The sequence below is a fragment of the Hermetia illucens genome, chromosome 5 (genome assembly GCF_905115235.1).
Source record: "Hermetia illucens chromosome 5, iHerIll2.2.curated.20191125, whole genome shotgun sequence".
NCBI lineage: Eukaryota > Metazoa > Arthropoda > Insecta > Diptera > Stratiomyidae > Hermetia > Hermetia illucens.
The window spans coordinates 93,032,586-93,042,301 of NC_051853.1; positions in this window are offsets into that span (position 1 = coordinate 93,032,586).

The following is a 9,716-nucleotide window of genomic DNA, read 5'->3' on the forward strand; positions in this document are numbered from 1 at the left end:
GAATCGCTTCAAATTGAAATGCAGGTTTAGTAAAGTTCTGGTCCTTGCTCGGTATTAATATTTTAACAAAATGTTCACCTAATTACATAAATCGTTTTTCCGAGAAATCAATCACCTAAGTAATAATTTTTATGTAATAAATTGTCTCTTTTCAGATCAGGTGTTTCTAAGAACAAGTAGTTTGATTTGGTTTCTAGAAACCCCTCCCTCTGGAGTCCTTTTGAAGTGAAACAAAATTGCTTTATTCACTTTATTTAGAAAGTTCACCATATCCGTTTACTTTTGACAGTAATTGGGACTTCCTATCGAAATGTGTATCAAAAATTTAAAAAGGTTATAGTGAATGCAACCAAATTTTGAAACTTGAGACAATGCAATATACATATTTTCATTAGGTTTACCGTTTTGTGATATATTGCAACTTTTATTTTCAGTTACCGATCTGATTTACTAATCAGTGATTATACACATTTCACATTTTGACCCCTGAACAAATTACTTCGATACTCCCTCACTCTACCAACAACTCAGCTAACCTATTTGCTAATCACATACATACACACCCATTACCGGCTTCATTAGATTCGAAGTAACTTCATTACTTTTGTTGGGCGATCATAATAAATACTCTTTTACATATCTCCAAACAAGACAGATACATTCAGCCATGGCAATCCGGCTTTCTTTAATCCCAACATTTTGCTCAAATTACAAACTGGCTCACAGGCCATCAGGTAGGTAAGCGTGCATTATCTCCGGTAACTTTTCAACTCCACAATAAATCCCTTGATCATGAGCAGGATACGAAAAACTGCAAAGAACCTTATAGTTAACCCATGGAAATACTTTTGCGAATTATCCTTTCAAACAAAGTCAAGAAAGCAAAATAAGTACGGGGATGATTCCCGTCTTAAGAGTTTCCCAATCTTTTCATTTACATTATTCTTATTTGGTGCATGACTTAGTTAAGGGTGCTTGTAAAGAAATATTTTAAGTAATTACCCTTAAAACTTTCCTTTGAAAATTCACCGCAAAATTAATTTTTGATTATCGGTTTAAAATATACGCTAAGTAGACTCTGACGGGGGAGGAAACAGCACCGAAATATGGTATTTCAGTGGTAAATTTTCAAAAGGAAAAACGGCATTTCAACAAAACACAATCAAAATTTCTACTCAATGTAATTTGTAATTAGCTGTTTTCATCAGGGTGTCACAAAACCGCAGATAATGTATTATAGATATCTACATATCTGGTGGCTTTTCGTCAGGGGTTCACTTCTGCATTCTAGGTTGATGTATATTGAATTAAAAAACACCATATTAATAAATGTTAATAAATATTAATAAATACCACAACTAACAGGAAGCCTTCCAGTTCCTTTTGTGTAATTATACTTACACCGCTGACTTATCCGGATAGGAATGAGGCCAACACTTGAAATATTCTTCAAGCAAAAATGCTCGAATATCACTCGCATCGTCATGAATTTCTTCTTCGCATCATCATGAATTTAGGCAGATTACATAGTTCCTAATCTGCAGCTTCTGAGGAATTCGATATACAAAGCAGAGTCAGCAAGGGTTGCATCCAGTCACCAGTATTATCTTTTCTTGTTGTCCGTAACGTGTTTCATGCGGTTTAAGAGACTATGAAATGGTTTTACACTGATGCCATCCACTTGCTCAACCACCGAATCATGGACCTTGGTCGAATGGAGTTGGAAAAGATAAAATGGGTTAAGGTTCTCAATGTAACATATATCGCACTCTCCTTATTTCCATTAATAGGCAGAATTTCAATTTCGTTGATTAATTTGTAAATCCCGAAGGCGTCATTTCTGCCGATGACAGCAAGCAGCACCAGGTTTCACCTGAACACAATAACAAGGCTAGATCGGACTTCGCGACAAGTGTCATCGAGTACCCTGGTTTTGGGCGAAACCCTATATTTTTTCTGTTTTTATATTTTATTCACTCGAGCCGGGTGAGAATGATTTTTCTATTTTCCAGTATAATTTAATTAGTATTTTTTGATCATAAATAGTGAATCCTGTGCTTTTCGTGGATTTTAGCAAAACCAGAGCATTAGCCAGTGCTAATCGCTTAGTATTGTGTTTTGACACGCCACTGAGTTTTTCCGCCTTAGGGAAAACTGTGGTTTTCGCCCTAAATGAAGGAAGTCAAAAACCCTAACTGCACACATGGTAGGTCGAATTTTTAACTCCCACAAAGCTCAAAGACGCCATTTACTCACCCAGGTACAAATAAGGGCACAATATCTACGAATATCAAAAATAAGCCGTTAAAAGCACCCAAAAGGAAAAACTGGAATATTTGTGATCATTGGGTCTTCTTCGTTCCCACAAATGAATTAACAAAACAAAAACCCAATTAACGTTAGAAAAATAACCCAGTTTTGGTTGGTAGAATATTCGGCAATGAAGAGAAAAGCGGAAGGGTTGATGGTCTAAATCTTTTCGAAGAGAAATAGAAACGTGAAAAGGATTACTGACACCAAAAAATAGGTTTCGCGAGATTCAAAGTGTAAAAGTGCGAATGATTTCGTAACCAACGAAAAACTCGAGGAGAAGCATTTAATTTCATTCCCCACAATTTTATATACAGTTAATTTGGTATAAAACTTGTTCCGCTAGTATTCACTGGAAAAGAGATTGTTAGTGACACAAAATCATCTATGAAAATTGCTAATGCTATTAGACTCAATAGGAAGGATACACATAATCCTATTTTCATTCCTTCAACCAATGTTAAGCTAACCTTCGAAAGGACTGGAATCCACCCTCGGTTATAGCAAAATTCAGGTGGAGTATTATCTCCCAAAGCCTAAACAGTGTATCAAATACTGAAGACTTCTGAAAGTCTGTTGGTGCGAAATATAGTGTAGAAAAGAAAGCAAGCGTCCAAATGAAGGAGAGAATAAAAAATATATGCACGCAATAGTGTCCTGCATACGGCCAGCGATAGGTCTTGCTCGAAATGGACTGAGTATCTAAAAAAAGGAAACAAGCAAATCATCGAAATGCTTTCCACTTTGAGTTCGGATTAACTCGTTTTCGACTTTGCCCAATGTAAACCAACTTGGAGTCAAAAATCGTCAAAATAACATAAATAAGATCCTGAGAGACAATCAATGCCACAACCTCATCATTAAAAAGAAAACCACTGTTTCCATCAATAAAGCCCAACGTCTACAGGAAGGATGTAACAGCATATAACTACCGAGTGCAGCAAACTTGTCGGACTATCGTAAGTTCGTAAATCAAATTCAAATTCGATATTCCGGTAAATTTTAGATTTGAGGCGCTCGTTCACACGATCACAAAGAACACCAGTTCATCTAGGTTGCTTTAATACGTGAAGCAATTTCATAACGCAAGTTCTCCATTAGCTGACAGCATTGATTGGAAATGTTTAGATCACTCAGTTCTGGGCAGGTCACTGCCGCTGACAATGATTGTGCCTGTTTCATGGGGATCGGTTGTCAACAAATGAGTTTTATTCAGATTCAATTTGAGACCGTGTTGCATGAGACGATTATTCAATTTTTAGACAAGTTCTTCGAGATCGTTTTTGCTATTAGACGCCAGGAAAACATCATCTGCATAAAGCAGTGTATAAAGCGCTGAACGTTGGATGCTCCGGATACAGTGTCCATAATAAGAACAAAGAGAGAGAGAGAGAGAGAGAAGAGTGGTAAGAGAGCCCTTCGCTGATAAACACCGACAGAGACACGAAGCGGTTTTGGTATACCCGCCACACTTTACCGCCGAACTTTACTTTTTCGGATCGTGGTAGAGCAATTGAACCTAGCACACGAGTTCTTCTGGCCCTGTGTTGTCGTAGAGTATACCAGATGAGTTCGTCCGGCACACAATCAAACGCTTTCCCCAGACCCGCAATATAAACAGGGCGATGCTTCTCATGGTGTTTCCCCATGACTAACCGCGCAGCGTGTATTGGGTCAGTAGTTCCACAGTTCTTGACAAATCCGGTTTGATTCACGGTTATTTTAACATTTTCGTGAATACGGTTTTCGAGAATACGGCCAAAAATCTTCAAGGTATGGGAAAGTAACCGGACCGGACGGAGATTTGAACATTCTGCTGGACTATAAGTCTTTTTCCATATTGGAACTGTGGTACTTGCTTATCAGTCAGATGGTGTTCTACCTTCGCGGATAACCCAATTAAAGAATTCACTGAGCCACAGTGTTGGGTCCCAGCTATTCGCTTTCCAGAGCTCAGATGCGCTATGGTAAAGTCCTATTGCTTTTCCCGATTTCAGTCGTCTTATTGCTTCTTCGACTTCAGTTGCGCTGACGGGTGGAACTGGAGGATGAGCAAATTCTTCAGTTGAAATCTACTATAATAGAAATATTCACGTTATTCATCCGTCGTGGCTCGACGGTTGGTAAGCAAAGTACCGTTTTTCTCATTAACACAACAGAAGTGTTAGATATCCTGTGTGCATTTGTGTCGACTTTTGGTAAGTCAGATCTCTCTCGTCATCCCGAGTGTCCAGTTTATCGTAAATATTTTTGTAATGAGCCGTTCGAGTGACGCTTTCTTTGCTTCCCGGTTGGCATTCTTATAAATTTGCCAATTGGCGAACGTTTTATCGTCGAGAAGCTTGTGGTAGAGGCGTTTCTTTTCACGGACCTTCAATTGAACATCGGCATTCCAAAGCCAAGTATCTCGGTTGATGTACCGCTTACCTGGCTTGGTGACTCCGAGGGTAGCAGAGGCTGCGACCCTCGGATAGTGTTTTTCATATGGTTCCACGATTCCTCCACATTCGTATTGGTTGGTAATCGCGTAAGTGAGATCATTTCTTCTTTCTTCTCGCGAAATCGCCGCCATTTAATGCGCGGCGGGCCAGTGCGTTCCTCACGCTGTTTTATCGGTGGGTAAATAGCAGGACGGCGATCAACGATGGTCTCATAAGGAACGGTTTTGCAATCAGTGACAGTGGTAAAATGTCGGCGTCTTATGACAATACAGTCGATCTGCCTTTTACAGTTCCCACAATAAAATATAGGAAGATGAGACAATCCTTTGATGAACCATGTATTCAAAAGTTCAAGGTCATGGATATCCGTAAAAACTCTCATGGCACCTGTTACCGTTGCCTTTTCACACATATGACCATTAAGATCGCCGGCAATGATGATAGTCATCAGCAGGCACGTTACAGGTCTTTTCATTGAGAAGTTGCCAGAAGGCATGGCATGCTTATGCGGTGAAGAAGTGAATAGTGCGATCAGCTGATATAATGGTGAGCTTCATCAGCCGGGCATCAAATCTTTCAATCTTTTTATTGGATCAAGCAAATCCTCCAAGATGGCAATGCCAACACCATATTGAGTGTATGGGCAACCGAAATAGATAAATTTATAGCCAGTTTTCCCGCGTTCGGATTCTATGTCGTGGCTTTTGGCACCAGACCATCGGATTCATTGCAGAGCGCAGATATCAAGGTGCCTTTTCCAAAGGGCTCTCTCGAGTCCCTCGGTCTTTCCAGTTCAGGTGCCAACATTTAGCGTGCAGACACGTATTTGTTTTGTTCGGACTAACTAACTTTCGTCCTAATCCATGTGCCCACTTCTAGGATGTGACAGGACCGCCGGGCCCGTCCTCCCACGTCGACTGAGGTGGATGCCCCAGCATTTTCTCGAGGCTTATTACTCGATCCGATCATGATGTTTCTCACGACAGTGAATCCATTTTCTTGTTCGGCATGTCGCGGGACCTGTCACCAAGAGAGATCAGGTAGAATTTAGCATATTGGAATATACAATTATACTTTATTTATCTCTTTCCTTTATCTCAGTATTTTATTTGTGTTTTATTAAGGATAGTACGAAGTATGTTGCCTCAAGAGATTAGATATTGCTATTTGTAGTCTAGCCTAAAATTAATAGACCAGTAGTTTCCTCAAAACTACAATTTTTATTTATCAGTCTATGTGAGCAACGTACCCCCTTCATCAGTACAAAGCTACTTGTTAATAGCGCTGATATCTGAAATCTCTCGGACGTTTTCAATATCAACGATAGTTTTCTCATAGTACGATCTCTGGGTACAACTTTTCAAACTTAAGAAAGATCGATATCTCGTTATTTAAAGTACATTATAAATCTGATCATGATATTCTGATAGCCATTACCAGAAACTTCCCACTGAATATTTGAAATGATACCTCATTGGTGGCGATTTTAATGCCTCAAGTAGAACCAATGGGAGTTAATGACTTCACCAGAAAACAGGACTCTATAGGTCCTATATCAGCAACACCGAAGTCAGAATCAAAAATAATCGTAATCTGACCGTCAAACCCATATTTTACTTCCTGGTATCACTATGACCAACTCCACTAGTCTCTCCGGTAGTGGGACTCGCCTCCATTAAAAACCAGCAATAGTCTTTACAGCGTAATCATCATCCAAACCATAACCTCGGAGATGCTTTCATCAGTAATACCCTTCTCGAGAATAGGTTAAGGAAGTCATTCCGTGTGTGGGATCCGGGAAATCGATTTTTTTTGTATAATTGTATCTAGATATAGTGTAGAATATATGGACTTTTGACATTCGGAGTCGTTTGGAAATTACAGTGTTAAAACAGGTAAAATGTCACATGCCAGATTTATGTCGATCGCGTGTTTATCGGTCCGAATGACGTTCGAATGACTTCGTTCAAATCATAAAAATTTATGGACTAGGTATAGCAGAATAATGGTCAGTTAAGATTTTATAGTTAAAAATTGCATTCTACTTTTTAAATGTGTTTTTCTCGAAACTACATGTTGGGGGAGGGTAGGGTAAGTGAATGTATTTACGCACACAGTGTTAGACTCCCGGTTCGGCACGTTGTCGGACTACCAACTAAACACCTTCCAGTCGTCAGAGAGCTAGCCTGGAACTGTTTGCCATATTACTTCCGGTTAGTCCCCAAACTCTCTTGAAATCAGAGAATTCCTTTCACCAACGGGAGGGAAGAGGAGGAAGGGAACTGTCAGTTCAAGGAACCTGCCATCGAGCTCCTCCACTGGTTGAGCTCTATCTTCTTAGCAACGAGAAGGACCCGACCGTAATGGGCACAGTTCCTCCTGCCACCACTCCTCAGCATCTCTTCGACATATTGTCTCAAGAGAGATTCCCTGTGTTTAAATAGAGCTGCTAACGAACCCCATTACACCTTCCACAACTCCATTGCAAAACACACAATCCGGAGATCGCACCTTTCTAATTTTGTGCTGATAAGACTGAAAACTTCCATGCCCACTTGGGTAAGAAAATAGTCAGAAACAGTCAGAAAATAGTCAGTCTCACCATGCTTCCGATTCAGTCACACACCTAGCTTGCCAATGAGCCGCGTAGTCCATCTGCCTTCAGTTCCATTTTGCCAAGAGAGCTGCCGTTCATCTAATTAAAGAAGCCTTGAAAAATACCAAAATTCACAACAAAAAGTTTAGCAAGGCAACAAAAATTTAGCTTTCCGTCAATTACTAAAAAAAAGCCTTCACACGGGGTATCGGTTTACCTGGAATGATTCTAATGATCAACACTTTTTGAGTATGTTCAGTGCCTGAATTTCAATTACCTAAATCATCCGTTTGTCCAGCAATCCTTCTCAATTGAAACACCTACACATCCTACCTACACCTACATCCTACCCAAACGCAACTCCTACTTGCCCCGGAAATCGTTAAAATATGGTATCACCACCTTAGGTGGATAATTTCGCCAGCTAAAAACTATGGCACACTGCTAATGTGCAAAAGCAAAACATGGCTGCAATTGACAATCCAGGCCGATTGGATGTGTATCAAAATAGTCCCCCAAAACACTGTTATCCAATTTTACAAACGTTCGCCTAATAAATTTTAGAAAAAATGCTCAATCCGATGGTGACACAAAAACTTGAAAACTCCGTACCTCTTGGAAGTTACGTTCAACGGCGGACTGACAAACTCCAATGTTAATGACCTTCTATTACACATCTCGGTTGAAGTAAGAAATAAGAGAAACGTAGTGCCCGTAATCCTATAGATAAAAATATGTATGAAAAAGTCAACCTAGACTTATTGAAAGACAGTTTCCTTGAACACAATATCCCCACTGGCATAGCTTAATGGCTACTCCGCTTCCTTTAGAGATAGGGACAAAATCTTTCGCTGTTTACCATAGATTATCATTCAGCTTTGAAAAGTCTGACACCATCGCTTTGGCCAGAAAACAACGGGGCGGTCTCAAACTTAAATTTAACGGTCACACACTAAACCGGCTACTGTCGAAACTTCAAGATACCTACAACAGAAGATTAATTCGTTCGTGACTGCAAAACCCCGTAGATATTTGGGACTTACAAGCATGGTTAATCACTGAGAGATATTTCAGGCGGTCCATGAAAAGGGACATCAATTCTTAGAGCAGACAGTGCATCGCATGTCAAAGGAGTAAAACTTCGAAGCATATAAGAAAAAAAAGAATGTGTGTTTCCCAGGGCCACCAAGCGCTTCCACACCATCCACCTCGAAATAATCGGCCCATTGCGAGATTCGCACATTTTCAAGTATTACCTCATAATCAGCGATAGGTTCACGTGATCGGATAAGGTCACTTCCCTAAAAGACATTACATACTATCATGTGCGCAGATCCTCTATCGAGAGTGGATTCCACGCTTTGGTGTGCCGGCGTCACCACTGACCAAGAAATGTAGTTTGAATCCTCTCTTTTCTCGAAGTTAGGCAAAGTCCTAGACTTCAAACACAACCGAACAGCTGCCTACCACCCTCAGGTCAACGAGATATATGCCATCCTCTAGCCGCAGTTACCAAGTGAAACGGATCGGAATTTAGACGTTTCGGAGAATCGTGGACCCATGTTAAAGACACGATCCAGAAAACGGGCTATGTAACCCTCATGGTCACCAAGCCTGGCAAGCGATTCATCAAACGAGGTAGTTGTCTTTGGAATGACAATGTCGAAATGAAGGATAAAATGCTGGTTAATTAGCAAATTTACAAGAAGATAAATTGAGCTGATTATTTGGGTCATTCCCAATACGACTACGACTGTGCTGGAATAGTCCACAAAAGCGAACGTCATGATTACTCGTTATCAGGGTACTCTGGCCTAAGACACTAACATCACCCCGAGAAAGGACGACAACCCCATTGAGGGTTATGTTATGAAATCGATACAGAATGGCCCACTCATCGACCATTCTGCATCCATTTCACCATGTTGTCCTAGCACCAGGTGGCCTAGAACATTTGCGTATAATGTGCAAGAGAACAGTCTTCTGAAGAATACACTTAATAATTTTTATTTACTCATATCCCGGCTTCGTCAAAATACCTTAGATTTAAGGTTTTGTATTTTTATCGTCAAAGTATTTTGAAATGAAATGAATTTTCCTCAAATATTTTAGTGTTCATAATAGATTTGGAGCACAAGCGTTATGGATCTGTTATGAAGTTGAAGCCAAAATTGCAACTCCATCGCTATAAAAACAGGCACCACAAACGTCGAAAAACTTCATTGTGGGAAATGTAGTTTTCGAATCAATAAGCGTTTTCAATTGGCACTCACTTTTCTTCAACTAAATCAAATTAACGCGTCGAAATTACACTACTACCCCATTGATATCTCCCATCAACCCATCAACGTATCTACGTACTCTTACAA